Source organism: Amblyraja radiata, chromosome 25 (genome assembly GCF_010909765.2).
Source record: "Amblyraja radiata isolate CabotCenter1 chromosome 25, sAmbRad1.1.pri, whole genome shotgun sequence".
Classification (NCBI taxonomy): Eukaryota; Metazoa; Chordata; class Chondrichthyes; order Rajiformes; family Rajidae; genus Amblyraja; species Amblyraja radiata.
Window position 1 is genome coordinate 33,101,161 of NC_045980.1, and position 15,960 is coordinate 33,117,120.

A 15,960-nucleotide genomic window follows, 5' to 3' on the forward strand; every position below is an offset into this window, starting at 1 on the left:
ACAGGAAAGTAGACTATTATCTGAATGGTGGCCGATTAGGAAAGGGGGAGATGCAACGAGACCTGGGTGTCATGGTACACCAGTCATTGAAAGTAGGCATGCAGGTGCAGCAGGCAGTGAAGAAGGCGAATGGTATGTTAGCATTCATAGCACCATCTATTAATCTTTATCCCCTGTACCCGACTCCCCAGCATCTACTCCACCACCTACCAAGGCCCCTCCTTTCAACATCTCCACTGATCTCCTTACCCCTCCTCCACACTGCTTCCTCTCCCAGTTTGACCTGGTCACCCCTATTGAAATCTCCAAACTCATCAGCTCTTCCAAACCCACTACCTGCTCCCTCGACCCTCTCCCCACTCGCCTGTTGAAGTCCTGCCTCCCCGTTCTCTGCCCCTACCTCACTAATCTCTTCAACTCCTCATTGTCCCAAGGAATTGTCCCCTCCGCTTTCAAAACTGCTGCTGTTACACCAATCCTAAAGAAACCTGGCCTTGATCCCTCCTCTCTCATTAACTACCGCCCAATCTCAAACCTCCCCTTTCTTTCAAAAACCCTGGAGCGTATCGTTGCGTCGCAACTTCATTCCCACCTCCTTGCGTATAACCTACTTGAACCCCTCCAATCTGGCTTTCGCCCCCTCCATAGCACAGAAACTGCTCTCCTCAAAGTCCTCAACGACCTCCTCACCTCTGCTGACACTGGTTCCCTCAACATCCTCATCCTCCTCGATCTGAGCACAGCCTTCGATACAGTGAACCATAACATCCTGCTCACCAGACTCAAAGACCTCGGCATTGAAGGCTCTGCACTCAGCTGGCTCCGTTCCTACCTTTCCAACAGATCCCACTTCATCTCTCTCCACAACCACACCTCTGCTACAGCCACAGTCACTCAAGGCGTTCCCCAAGGCTCCGTACTCGGCCCCCTCCTCTTCATCATCTACATCCTCCCCCTTGGTCAGATACTCCGCCACTTCAACCTGGACTTCCACTGTTACGCTGATGACACCCAAATCTACCTTGGCACCAAATCCCCCCACAACCCCCCCCCCCTCTCCCATATCAACTCCTGTTTGTCAGCTATAAAAACCTGGATGCAACATAATTTCCTCAAACTCAACAGCGATAAGACAGAATTCCTCCTCATAGGCTCCAAAGCCACACTCAGCAAAATCAATAACCCCACTCTCACCATCGACGGCACCACTGTCTCCCCATCTCCCCAGGCCCGCAACCTTGGCGTGATCTTTGATTCCACCCTCTCCCTTGAGCCTCACATCCGCCATGTCATTAAAACCTCCTTCTTTCATCTCCGCAACATCGCCAAACTCAGACTCTCTCTCACACCGCCCGCTGCTGAAAGACTCATCCATGCCTTCATCTCCTCCCAACTGGACTATTGCAACTCACTTCTCCTTGGCATCAGCTCCACCTACATCAACCGACTCCTACTGGTCCAGATCGCAGCCGCCCGACTCATCACCCACACCAAACCCTGGCATCACATCACTCCAGTCCTCAAACAACTTCACTGGCTTCCCATCTCCCACCGGATCACCTACAAAATCCTGATCCTCACCTACAAAGCCCTCCACCATCTGGCCCCCCCATATCTCACTGACCTCCTCTCCCCCTACCAACCCTCACGGTCCCTCAGATCCACATCAGCCGGTCTCCTCTCCATCCACAAGTCCAACCTCCGCAGTTTTGGGGACAGAGCCTTCTCCAGGGCAGCTCCCAGGCTCTGGAACTCCCTCCCCCAACTGATCCACAATTCCGTGTCCCTCACCATCTTCCAGTCCCGCCTCAAGACCCATCTCTTCACCTCTGCCTATCCTTAGCCCCACGTCCCCCTCCCTTTTCATCTGTGCATTAATTGCCTCATATTGTGTTTTGTATTGAATTCTGTCTTTACTTTGTGTACTAGTCATGTCTCTACTATTTATTTCATTCCCCTTACATGTTTTTCCTCTACCTGCTAAATTTTTGTAAGGTGTCCTTGAGACTCTTGAAAGGCGCCCATAAATAAAATTTATTATTATTATTATTATTATTATAGCAAAAGGATTTGAGTATAGGAGCAGGGAGGTTCTACTGCAGTTGTACAGGGTCTTGGTGAGACCACACCTGGAGTATTGCGTACAGTTTTGGTCTCCTAATCTGAGGAAAGACATTCTTGCCATAGAGGGAGTACAGAGAAGGTTCACCAGACTGATTCCTGGGATGTCAGGACTTTCATATGAAGAAAGACTGGATAGACTCGGTTTGTACTCGCTAGAATTTAGAAGATTGAGGGGGGATCTTATAGAAACTTACAAAATTCTTAAGGGGTTGGACAGGCTAGATGCAGGAAGATTGTTTCCGATGTTGGGGAAGTCCAGAACAAGGGGTCACAGTTTAAGGGTAAGGGGGAAATCTTTTAGGACCGAGATGAGGAAAACATTTTTCACACAGAGAGTGGTGAATCTCTGGAATTCTCTGCCACAGAAGGTAGTTTAGGCCACAGTTCGTTGGCTATATTTAAGAGGGAGTTAGATGTGGCCCTTGTGGCTAAAGGGATCAGGGGGTATGGAGAGAAGGCAGGTACAGGATACTGAGTTGGATGATCAGCCATGATCATATTGAATGGCGGTGCAGGCTCGAAGGGCCGAATGGCCTACTCCTGCACCTATTTTCTATGTTTCTATGTTCCTTACACCCACCACCCTTTGTGCGAAAAAGTTACCCCTCAGATTCCTATTAAATCTTTTCCCCTTCACCTTGAACCGATGTCCTCTGGTCCTCGATTACCCTATTCTGGGCAAGAGACTCTGTGCATTTACCCGATCTATTCCTCTTATGTCACGTCAGGCAGCATCTCAATAGACAATAGACAATAGGTGCAGGAGTAGGCCATTCGGCCCTTCGAGCCAGCACCGCCATTCAATGTGATCATGGCAGATCATCCCCAATCAGTACCCTGTTCCTGCCTTCTCCCCTTATCCCCTGACTCCGCTATCTTTAAGAGCCCTATCTAGCTCTCTCTGGAGAACGTGGGTAGTTAACGTCTCAGGCCGATGCTCTTTCTTCAAGTCAATATGCAGGGATTGGAGCAAATATGGATCATGATTAGATGGGATTATCTAATGGAGAATTCATTGGATTACCTAATTATGTATTAAACAGATGAGATTAGTTTGTCCTGCCATGATGCTGGGGTGGAAGATTGCAACCTTCACGTGGTCCACCGTGTTTCAACTAATGCAATCAACTCGACGTGCACAAACGGAAGATCAAATAGAACAAGTTTAACAACTTTAGGCTGTGCACGCCACACGAAAGAAGAAGCCATGATGCTGTGCACACACACTGTGGGCAGAAGGGCCTGTTAAATTGCATTTATGTGTAGTATATCCCAGCTGTTTGGATAGCATGCAAAACAAAGCTTTCCTATGTTTTTTGTCAAAATGTTCATTCTCCCAATTTAATTCAAATTAATCTATCATTGAATCCATCAACACTTCACGCAGCCTCGGGAAATCAGCCGACATAATCAAAGACGGGTCCCACCCCGGACATTTCATTAGTTCGTAGGTTCTAGGAGCAGAATTAGGCCATTCGGCCCATCAAGTCTACTCCGTCATTCAATCATGGCTGATCTATCTTTCCCTCTCAACCCCATTCTCCTGCCTTCTCCCCATTAACCCGTACTAATCAAGAATCTGTCAATCAAAAATATCCACTGACTTGGCCTCCACAGCCGTCTGTGGCAATGAGTTCCACAGATTCACCGCCCTCTGGCTGAAGAAATTCATCCTCATCTCCCTCCTTCTCCCTGCTCCTGTCGGGCAGAAGTTCCAATCAGCCTGAAGAAGGGACCCGACCTGAAATGTCGCCCATCTATGTTCTCCAGAGGTTGATCCCTAGGATGGCAGGACTGTCATATGAGGAAAGATTGAAAAGACTAGGCTTGTATTCACTGGAGTTTAGAAGGATGTGTTTAGAAACATATAAAATTATAAAAGGACTGGACAAGCTAGATGCAGGAAAAATGTTCCCAATGTTGGGCGAGTCCAGAACCAGGGGTCACAGTTTTAGAATAAAGGGGAGGCCATTTAAGACTTTTTCACCCAGAGAGTTGTGAATTTGTGGAATTCCCTGCCACAGAGGGCAGTGGAGGCCAAGTCACTGGATGGATTTAAGAGAGAGTTAGATAGAGCTCTTGGGGCTAGTGGAATCAAGGGATATGGGGAGAACGCAGGCATGTGTTATTGATAGGGGACGATCAGCCATGATCACAATGAATGGCGATGCTGGCTCGAAGGGCCGAATGGCCTCCTCCTGCACCTATTTTCTATGTTTCTAGCTGCTGCCTGACCCTCTGAGTTACTCCAGCACTGTGTGTCTTTTTTTTGGTAAACCAGCGCCTGTAAATATTCCCTCCTGTGATCCTCCCAGACCCTTTGATCACTCTACAACTTTATCCCCAAGTGTAAACAGACACCCTCCGATCCCGAAGGTCTCACCGGCATTTAATATTCATCACACAAACCCGAGCTTGTCTCTTTTATTGCAAACCAGCTTCTGCAGTTCATTGTTTCTTGGTTTCCTGGTCCTCCAAACATATTCCAGAATCGAATTTAGACAATAGACAATAGGTGCAGGAGTAGGCCATTCGGCCCTTCGAGCCAGCACCGCTATTCCATGTGATCATGGCTGATCATCCCCAATCAGTACCCCGTTCCTGCCTTCTCCCCATATCCCCTGACTCCGCTATTTTTAAGAACCCTATCTAGCTCTCTCTTGAAAGCATCCAGAGAACCCGCCTCCACCGCCCTCTGAGGCAGAGAATTCCACAGACTCACAACTCTCTGTGAGAAAAAGTGTTTCCTCGTCTCCGTTCTAAATGGCTTACCCCTTATTCTTAAACTGGAGGTGGCGGAGAGGTGGACTTAAGCAAAAAAAGGTTCTTGGAAAAGAAGGGCTTCCTTAAATGTAGTTGCATCTGGTTGGGTAACTATGGTCGGGTGAAGACTATTCCATGCTTTAATTGTGCGGGGGAAGCATGAATTGCTGTACACATCTGTCTTGGTAGCTGGGATCTCAAATTGGATCGAATGGCCTCGTCTGCTCCTCGCTCTTATATTGATTACAAGGATGCAAAGGGCGCAGAGAAGAGTTACAAGGATATTTCCAGGACTCGAGGGGCCTGAGCTACAGGGAGAGGTTGAGCAGGCTGGGACTCTATTCCTTGGAGCGCAGGAGGCTGAGGGGCGATCTTATAGAGGTGTATAAAATAATGAGTGGAATAGATCGGGTAGATGCACATAGAGTTTGGAGAGGGGGCAGAAGATGTTTACCAGGATGCTGTAGGAAGGAACTGCAGATGCTGGTTTACACCCAAGATAGACACAAAATGCTGGAGTAATTCAACGGGACAGGCAGCATCTCTGGAGAAAAGGAATGGGTGACGTTTTAGGTCGAGACCTTTCTTCAGACTCGACCCGAAACGTCACCCATTCCTTCGTTCCAGAGTCCTTTACCTGGAGTAGGGGGATCAAGAACCAGACCACATCGGTTCAAGGTGAGAGGGGAAAGATTTAATAGGAACCTGAGGGGCAACCTTTTCGCTCAGAGTATATGGAACAAGCTGCCAGAGGAGGTAGTAGAGGCAGGTGTTATCAGAACATTGAAAGTAACTTTGGAAAGGACATTTGGACAAGGTTTGGAGCAACATGGGGCAAATGTGGGTAGAGTTAGCGAAGATAGACAAAGCACTGGAGTAACTCAGCGAGTCAGGCAGCTCCTGGGAAAAGTTGGCAGACAGCGCCATCTGGTGAGTGAAATGTATTTCATCTTTGGAGAATGGTTCAGTCAACTGAGAGAATGTCAGGAGTTCCGTGAGACCATTCTCACTGCTCCCCCTCTGTGTCTCCTGCTGCCCCCCCCCCCCCCCCCGCTCTTCGTCCATGTTCAAAGATGGCGCAGCGGTAGAGTTGCCACCGCACAGCACCAGAGACCCGGGTTCGATCCTGACCTCGACTAGTTTGTATGTTCTCCCCGTGACCTCGTGGGTTTTCTCTGGGTGCTCCGGTTTCCTCCCACACTCCAAGAGACATTTGTAGGTTAATTGGCTTCTGTAAATTAACCCATAGTGTGTGCAGGACAGAACTGGCGTATAGGGGTAGACACAGAGTCCTGGAGTAACTCAGTGGGTCAGGCAGCGTCTCTGAAGAATTGAAATAGGTGACGTTTCAGGTTTTCTCCGGGTGCTCCGGTTTCCTCCCACACTCCAAAGACGTGCAGGTTTGTAGGTTTAATTGGCTTCAGTAAAAATGTCAATGGTCCCTTGTGTGTGTGTGTGTGTGTAGGATAGTGCTGGTGTACGGGGTGATCGCTGGTCGGCACGGACTCGATGGGCCGAAGGGCCTGTTTCGGCGCTGTGTCTCCAAACTAAACTAATATTAAGCCAGGATTGCGGAAGTCATTTAGAATTCACAAGGGAATTCAAACAGCCCATAATGACCACTTATTTCATCACGGGCTATTACTGCTTCGACTTTTGCTCAGCTCAAGATTGCCGCCGCATAATATACAGTCTGTGCGGCAGCAAAAACAAGACAGAAACTATATCAGAGTGAAGCCAAACGCAAATTGGAGGAACAGCATCTCATATTTCACTTGGGCAGCTTACAGCCCAGTGGTATGAATATTAATTTATCTAACTTCCAGTAACCCTTTGGATCCCCTCTCTCCATCCCTCACCCAATAGGTGCAGGAGTAGGCCATTCAGCCCTTTGAGCCAGCACAGCCATTCAATGTGATCATGGCTGATCATCCCCAATCAGTACCCCGTTCCTGCCTTCTCCCCATATCCCCTGCCTCCGCTATCTTTAAGAGCCCTATCTAGCTCTCTCTTGAAAGCATCCAGAGAACCTGCCTCCACTGCCCTCTGTGGCAGGGAATTCCACAGACTCACCACTCTCTGGGTGAAAACGTTTTTACTCACCTCAGTCTTAAATGGCCTCCCCTTTATTCTAAGACTGTGGCCCCTGGTTCTGGACTCGCCCAACATTGGGAACATTTTTCCTGTATCTAGCTTGTCCAGTCCTTTTATAATTTTATATGTTTCTATAAGATTCCCCCTCATCCTTCTAAACTCCAGTGAATACAAGCCTAGTCTTTTCAATCTTAAAATTTAATTTCATGTTTCATAGAGTTTATGTGTTTTAATGACAGTTGGCAGATCAATTTCCTTCTCCGGGATAAATAAAGCTATTTCGTATCGTATATCATAGGATTCGGGCAAAGTAAAAATAAAATAAAACCCGATCGTAAAGCTTTGCTGTTTAAAACACCATCTTCTGATGCTTTGGCCTTGCCAGTCCTATTATTCATTGTAGTCATAGAAATGCCATTAATGTAGTCCGTGTCTGCATGACATGTTTTTTTTTTAAGCACCATCTCTTCAAACTATCGTAGCTTGGCCTTCCGTGGTTTGCTGGGTGTTAAGATAATGGATTCTGGGCAGGGGCTCGTTAGCAGTCTGTGTTCTGTAATGCAATCATTTCAATCAGGGAAGCTGGAATAATAGCATTGTGAACTTAATGCGGCTGTACTGACATGTAACAGTGGTTGGGTTCAATCACTGATACTGATAAAACCCGTCGAAGCAGCAATGGTAAAAATTACATTCCTGGCTTTTCTCTTTTTAGAAACATAGAAAATAGGTGCTGGAGTAGGCCATTCGGCCCTTCGAGCCTGCACCGCCATTCAATATGATCATGGCTGATCATCCAACTCAGTATCCTGTACCTGCCTTCTCTCCATACCCCCTGATCCCTTTAGCCACAAGGGCCACATCTAACTCCCTCTTAAATATAGCCAATGAACTGACCTCAACTACATTCTGTGGCAGAGAATTCCACAGATTCACCACTCTCTGTGTGAAAAATGTTTTCCTTATTAAGATAGCAAGCACACAAAAGCTAGAAGGAGCCAGTGGGCTCGTAGAATTTTGTTCGGCACGAACATGTGGGCCGAAGGGCCTGTTCCTGTGCTGTACTGAATAGAATAGAATGACTTTTATTGACATTCAAACAGGTTTGAACGAAATTTCATTCCTGCAGTCATGACATTACCAAATAAAACCAAGACACACAACTTAACACAAACACCCATCACAGTGAATCTCCAACACCTCCTCACTGTGATGGCAGGCAAAAGTCTTATCTCTTCCCTTGTTCTTCTTTGTTCCCTTTGTGTAGGAAGGAAGCACAGATGCTGGTTGAAACCGAAGGTTGACACAAAAAGCCGGAGTAACTCAGCGGGACAGGCAGCATCTCTGGAGAAAAGGAATGGGTGACGTTTTGGGTAAGACTGACAAAGGGTCTCGAACCTAAACGTCACCCGTTCCTCTCTCTAGAGATGCTGCCCGTCCCGCTGAGTTACTCCAGCAGTTTAGGCGTCTATCTTCAGTGTAAACCAGCATCTGCAGTTCCTTCCTACACAGTGCAGCACAGGAACAGGCCCTTCGACCCACAATGTTCGACCCACAGTCTCTTTGCTACAGACTGGAGATACAGCCTGGAAACAGGCCATTCGGGAATGGGAAGTGGAATTAACAAGGACGACTGGTCAACTTCAGTTATCTCTAAACTAACTTAGTTTAGTTAATCTAACTAAGTCTTAGTTATCTCTAAACTAAGACCTCAGCTGCTGTGAGATTTGTATTGACACCGATTGAGGATTGTGAAAGTTTCATGGTAACTATTACTAAGCCTAGAGGGCGGCACGGTGGCGCAGCGGTAGAGTTGCTGCCTCACGGCGCCAGGGACCCGGGTTTGATCCCGACTACCGGCGCTGTCTGTACGGAGTTTGTACGTTCTCCCCGTGACCTGCGTGGGTTTTCTCAGAGATCTTCGGTTTCCTCCCACACTCCAAAGACTTTGTAGGCTAAGTGGCTTGGGTTTGTTTACTTGGTATAAGTGTAAATTAGTCCCTAGTGTGCGCAGGCTTGTGCTAGTGTGCGGGGACCGATGTGAACTCGGTGGGCCGAAGGGCCTGTTTTCAGCTATCTCTAACCCAAACGAGTGTTTTAATTATACAGTAATTTAAACATTTGAATGCAAATCCCCACCTGCTGTGGTTGAGTTTTCACCGGTTGGACAACTTGCTCCACCTGACCACTTACTCCTTTCTCTGGCTGCACACCCGTCTCTCCCCACGTCCCACCTTACTCTGGCTTAAACCATAGACACAAAAAGCTGGAGTAACTCTCAGCTTGACAATATTCAATAGGTGCAGGAGTAGGCCATTCGGCCCCTCGGGCCAGCACTGCCATTCAATGTGATCATGGCTGATCATCCCCAATCAGTACCCCGTTATTGCCTTCTCCCCATATCCCCTGACTCCGCTATCTTTATGAGCCCTATCTAGCTCTCTCTTGAAGGTATCCAGAGAACCGGCCTCCAGAGAATTCCAGACTCACCACTCTCTGGGTGAAAAAGTGTTTTGAGTCTGTGGTTGCGAGAAGTTCCCATCCACTAGTGGGAGAGTCTAGGACCAGAGGGCACAACCTCAGAATACACGGACATACCTTCAGAATGGAGATGAGGAGGAATTTCTTTCACCAGGCGGTGGTGAATCTGTGGACTTCCATCGCCACAGACAACAGAGTTGCTGCCTTAGGGCGCCAGAGACCCGGGTTCGATCCTGACTGCGGGTGCTGCCTGTACGGAGTTTGTCCGTTCTCCCGAGTGGGTTTTCTCCAGTTGCCCCGGTTTCACCTCCTAAACTCCAAAGACTTGTGAGTGTGTTCAGTGAATTGGTTACGGTAAAATAGTAAATTGTCCCTAGTGTGTGGGATAGTGCAGGATATGTACAGGGTGATCGCTGGTCGGCGCGGACCCGGTGGGCCGATGGGCCTGTATCCGCGCTGTATCTCTAAAGTCTAAAGATGGCTGTGGAGGCCAAGTATATCAAATATTTTACAGAACTGCTCACTCCATTATTGAGATTCTTGAGCAGGTAGAAACACTTTGAGGTCCACTCATGCGTCACTTTTAGATCTCGTATGCTTCAAAAAAATCTCTGGTTCTTCTGCACTCCAAATAATATAGAGCTAATGTCTTTAGCTGCTCATGATAGGATATCTAAATAAAGCAAACTAGAATGATATGAGGCATATGTTAGATATGGTCCATGGGGAAGCTGTATAAACAGGCATGCCTGTAAACAACGTTTGCTAGAACAGTATTTACAGCTCTCTGGTGTTTTTCCAACTTGCTCCACCTGGACACTTATCCTACTCTGGCTGTCCACCCGTTTCTCCCATCTCTCTCCTCTTCCCCCCCCCCACACACACACACACCTATATTCCTTTCTGCAGAAGGGTCTCGACCCGAAACGTCACCCATTCCATCTCTCCAGAGATGCTGCCAGTCCCGCTGAGTTACTCCAGAGTTTTGTGTCCATCTTCCTATCCCTGGCTACACATTTCAGGTCTCTTCTATCATTATCTCACACTTTCTGCCTTTTCATTTCTGATCACTATCCATCCATCCCCCCCCCCCCCCCCCCCCCCCCCCCACCCCATATCCACCCATCACTTGCGTAGGAAGGAACTGCAGATGCTGGTTTACACCAAAGATAGGCACAAAACGCATAGTAACTCAGCAGGACAGGCATCATCTTTAGAGAAAAGAAATAAGTGATGTTTTGGATCGAGACCCTTCTTTAGACTGAGTCACCTATTCCTTTTCTCCTTTGTTTCTCCTTAATTTTTTCAATGACTTTACAGAATTATTGTCTAGCATCTCCACTGACTTTGACTGTCTAGTTATAACTGGTGATTTTAACTTTCATACTGATGATTTGAATGACAAGGGTGCAAAAGAATGTTTTACTATTTTAGACACATTTGAACTGTCTCAACATGTGAAAGAGGCTACTCATTGTAAGGGGCACACCCTGGACTTGATTATCACAAAGGGTCTCATTGTTTCTGATATTTTCGTGACTGATCCTTCATTGTCTGACCACTTCTGTGTTTTCTTTAATATATCTTTTATTCCCGACATACAGACAAAATCAAATACTGTCAAAAAACGGTATATAAATGAACATTCTAATGTACTCTTTAAAAATGCCATCTCCTTGTTACCACCTCTAAACCCATCTTCTGCTGATGATCTTGTAGATAACTTTAATTCCAAAATTGTGAAAGTTATAGATGACATTGCACCTGTTACGGTTAAAATTATTTCTGGTAAGCAAAAGGCACCCTGGATAAAAGCTGCTTTTGTAACAGCCCAGAAAAGAGAATGCCGGAAAGCTGAGCGCAATCTGGCGGAAAACAAAACTTCATATTCACCATGACATCTATAAAGAGAGCCTCCGTGCCTACAATTTAGACTTAAAAAGTGCTAGAGAAACATTTTTCTCCAATATCATTAACAACAACACTAATAAGGCAAAAACCCTATTTGCAACTGTTGACAGACTGACCAACCCCCCAACACAAATACCACCTGAACTCCATTCCACGCAGAAATGCAATGAGTTTGCATTATTTTATACAGATAAAATTGAAGGCATCAGACGTGCCATCAATATCACCGCTTCGAACAAAAATGTTGGATCACCACCCTGTTTAGGCAAAGGTAACGTGGCAATGATGACATGCTTTAATGTCATAGACTCTAAAATTCTTGTGGAAACGGCGACACAACTAAGGCCATCCACCTGCTGCCTTGATGCTTTACCTACCAACTTCTTTAAGAATGTTTTTGACTGCCTAGCAATAGACATACTGCAAATAGTTAACAGCTCTCTTCAATCAGGCAATTTCCCAAAAGCCTTGAAAACTGCAGTTATTAAACCTCTTTAAAAAAAGCAGAGCCTAGATGCCTCTATTATTAACAACTATAGACCAATATCAAACCTACCTTTCATAAGTAAAATCATTGTGAAAGTTGTCCTCCAGCAACTTAATCACTTCCTGGCTTCAACTGGCTGCTACGACAACTTCCAGTCTGGATTTCGACCTCTTCATAGCACCGAAACCGCCCTTATTAAAGTTGTAAACGACATCCGTCTTAACACAGACTCTGGCAAAGTTTCAATATTAATGCTATTAGACGTCAGTGCTGCATTCGACACTGTTGATCACTCAATACTTTTGGACAGGTTGGAAAAATGGGTGGGGCTCTCAGGCACAGTCTTAAGTTGGTTCAGGTCATATCTACAAGATAGGAACTATTTTGTTTCCATTGGCGACTTTGTATCAGAACCAACCAACGTGACGTGTGGAGTCCCGCAAGGTTCGATCTTAGGGCCCTCTTTATTCAACATCTACATGCTCCCACTAGGGCAAATCATGCGAAATAATAATATTGACCACCACTGCTATGCCGATGACACTCAAATCTATGTAGCGCTATCACCAAATGACTATCGCCCCATAGATCTGCTGTGCCAGTGCATTGAGCAAGTCAAAGACTGGATGTGCCAAAATTTTCTCCAACTAAATAAGGACAAAACGGAGATAATTGTTTTTGGTGCTAAAAAAGAAAATCTTAAAGTAACCCAACACCTTCACTCTCTGTCCCTGAAAACTTCAAACAAAGCCAGAAATCTTGGGGTCATTATGGATTCAGATTTACATTTCGACAGTCACATCAAATCAGTAACAAAATCGGCCTACTATCACCTCAAAAACGTAGCAAGATTAAGAGGACTCATGTCAGCTCAAGACTTAGAAAAACTTGTACATGCCTTTATTACTAGTAGGCTAGATTATTGTAACGGTCTCCTTGCAGGTCTTCCGAAAAAAACTGTCAGGCAGCTACAGCTTGTTCAGAACGCTGTTGCTAGAGTTCTAACAAAGACCAAAAAATTTGAGCACATTACACCAATTCTTAAATCCTTACATTGGCTCCCTGTATGTCAGAGAATTGATTTCAAAATCCTGCTGCTCACCTATAAATCACTACATGGTTTAGGGCCAAAGTATATCACTGACATGCTTCCACTATATAAGCCTTCTAGATCTTCTGAAACCAATCTGTTAGTGATTCCCAGAGTAAATACAAAACATGGGAAAGCAGGATTTAGTTACTATGCAACAAATAGCTGGAATAAACTTCCTGAAGATTTAAGACTTGCCTCAACTTTGACCACTTTTAAAATAAGACTGAAAACTTTTATGTTTACTTTAGCTTTCAGCTAAATCTTAACTACATTGCACTTTTAACTTGCACTTTTTATTTTGCTTTTCTTCTATTTTATTTCATTTTATTATTTCATTTTATTGTATGACATGTTTTTATGTGAAGCACTTTGAGTCTGCCTCGTGTATGAAATGTGCTATATAAATAAAGTTGCCTTGCCTTGCCTTTGTGTTTAAGAAGGAACTGCAGATGCTGGAAAATCGAAGGTACACAAAAATGTTGGAGAAACTCAGCGGGTGCAGCAGCATCTATGGAGCGAAGGAAATAGGTGACGTTTCGGGTCAAAACCCTTCTTTGAATTGATTGGGAGGTGGAGCATGATATACCCAAGCAAGAACGGCCAAGTTAAGCAGAACATAAACATATCCTCCTAGAGGCAGGCACACAAAAGTATTTATAAATATTACAATTTATTCGCCTTTAATAAAGGTGGATTTTTTTTTTACACATCTGTACAAAATGCAGATTTTTAAAAATGTACTGTGATTATAAAACAATGAAGTGGAATAGAAAAGGAGACTCCGTGACAATCAAAAACTTGAACAGATCAAACTAAAACGGCTATCAAAAGAAAAATCAGTCAAGTTTACTTGAAAATAGAATTGAAAATTGTAGCATGGTTGCACAGAGCTGGCGTCATTCTGCAAATACATGGCTGTAGATTGTAAGGCTAGGCAGCACGGGGGCGCAGCTGTAGAGTCGCTGCCTTACACCGCTTGCAGCGCTGGACACCCGGGTTCCATCCCGACCACGGGTGCCGTCTGCACGGAGTTTGCACGTTCTCCCCGTGGGATTTCCTCCGGCATCTTCGGTTTCCTCACGCTCTCCAAAGATGCCCAGGCTTGCCGGTAAATTGGCTCGGAGTAAGAAGTGCTAGTTGTCCCTAGCGAGTGTGTGGAATAGTGTAAGCGTGCGGAGATCGCTGGTCGCTGCGGATGCGGTGGGCCGAAGGGCCTGTTTCCGTGCTGTATCTCTGAAACCAAAACTAAATAAGTTGCGACGTGAATGTCGGTGTTGTAATAGTGAGCATGGTTGGTGGTGGGGAATAAAGCACGATCCTTTCTCAGATACAGTCGAGCACTACCAGAGAAGGTGAGATGTAGACCTAACCCAGACAACTATGTGTGTGCTGGTCACAGAGTGGATCTGCAAGCACGCATGACAATCGCGCCACACTTTCAAATCTCTATTTTGTTCACTTTCGTTTGGAGATACAACGCGCAAACAGGCCCTTTGGCCCACCGGGTCCGCACTGACCAGCGATGTCCACTAAATTTACACTATCCCACACAAGGGGCAAGTTAAGGGCCTGTCCCACTTGGCGATTGCCGGCATCATTGACTGACGTATCAGGTCACAGAAACATACGCGGCGTGATGGCGTATTAACGGGCAGTGACTTTTCAAGTGCCGCAACATTTCTTTTGTCGCCACTGGATTGTGAAATGTTCAAAATCTTTTGGCGACACTGTTAAAATCGCCAAGTGGGACAGGCCCTTTACATTTACACACAGCCAAGTAACCTACAAACCAGCACGTCTTTGGAGCGCGGGATGAAACCGAAGATCTCGGAGAAAACCCACGCGGGTCACGGAGAGAACGAACAAAATCCGTACAGACAAGTAGCCGTGGTCAGGATCGAACCCGGGTCTCTGGCGCTATGAGGCAGCAACTCTACCCGTTACACCACCTCGCCGCCCGACAGCAACAGCTCTTACTTTGAACTATGATATCTTGCACTGAAGGATATTCTCTTATCGTGCATCTGTACACTGTGATCGGCTCAATTGCAATTGTGTATTGTCTTTCCGTGGCTGGTCAGCATGCAACAAAAGCTTTTCACTGTACCTCGGTACACATGACAACTAAACTGAAATCCTCCCTATTTCCCCGTGCCTGTTCACTGGAGCTTTCTAAAAGCAGGAACACACAAGAGTTAATGTCGTAGCTCAACTAAGCATTTGAGAGCGTTCTGCACTAGTATCCATTTTCTCATTTGCCATGTGTAAGAAAGAACTGCAGGTGCGTGTAAAATTGAAGGAAGGCACAAAGTGCTGGAGAAACTCAGCGGGGGAGGCAGCATCGATGGAGAGAAGGAATGAGCGATGTTTCGGGTCGATTCTCGCCCATTCCTTCTCTCCATAGATGCTGCCTCACCCGCTGAGTTTCCCCAGCATTTTGTTTCTATCTTCTCATTTGCCATGCGAGCAGGTACAGGAGCCTGAAAACTAACGTCCAGTTTCAGGAACAGCTTCTAGCCAACAACCAGCAGGCGACTGAACACCATAAACTCCAAGTAAACTCTGAACTGCCTTCGTTGCACCATGGACTTGAGGGCATGGTTTTTAATTTTTGCACCATATTGTCCGTTTTTATGTAGTTCATTCATTTATTGTACTGACAACTCAGTACTACGGTTACACATCTGTTGTGCTGCTGTTTCTCAGAAGCATTTGTCTCCAAATATTTCGCCACAGGGTGGAGTCGTTGCTTCACAGCGCCAGAGACACGGGTTCGATCAGAACCCCAAAATTGTATTTCTTAATATTGAAGGAACCATCTACAAAGAACAGCTTAAGTCTTTTTTTCCTCCAAAGACGTACAGATTTGTCTGTTAATCGGCTTGGTATAATTGTAAATTGTTCCCAGAGTGTGTAGGTTAGTGTTAAAGCCCTGTCCCACGGTACGAGTTCATTCCTACAGCTCTCCCGAGTTAAAAAAAACAATCAAACTCGTGGTAAGCACGGA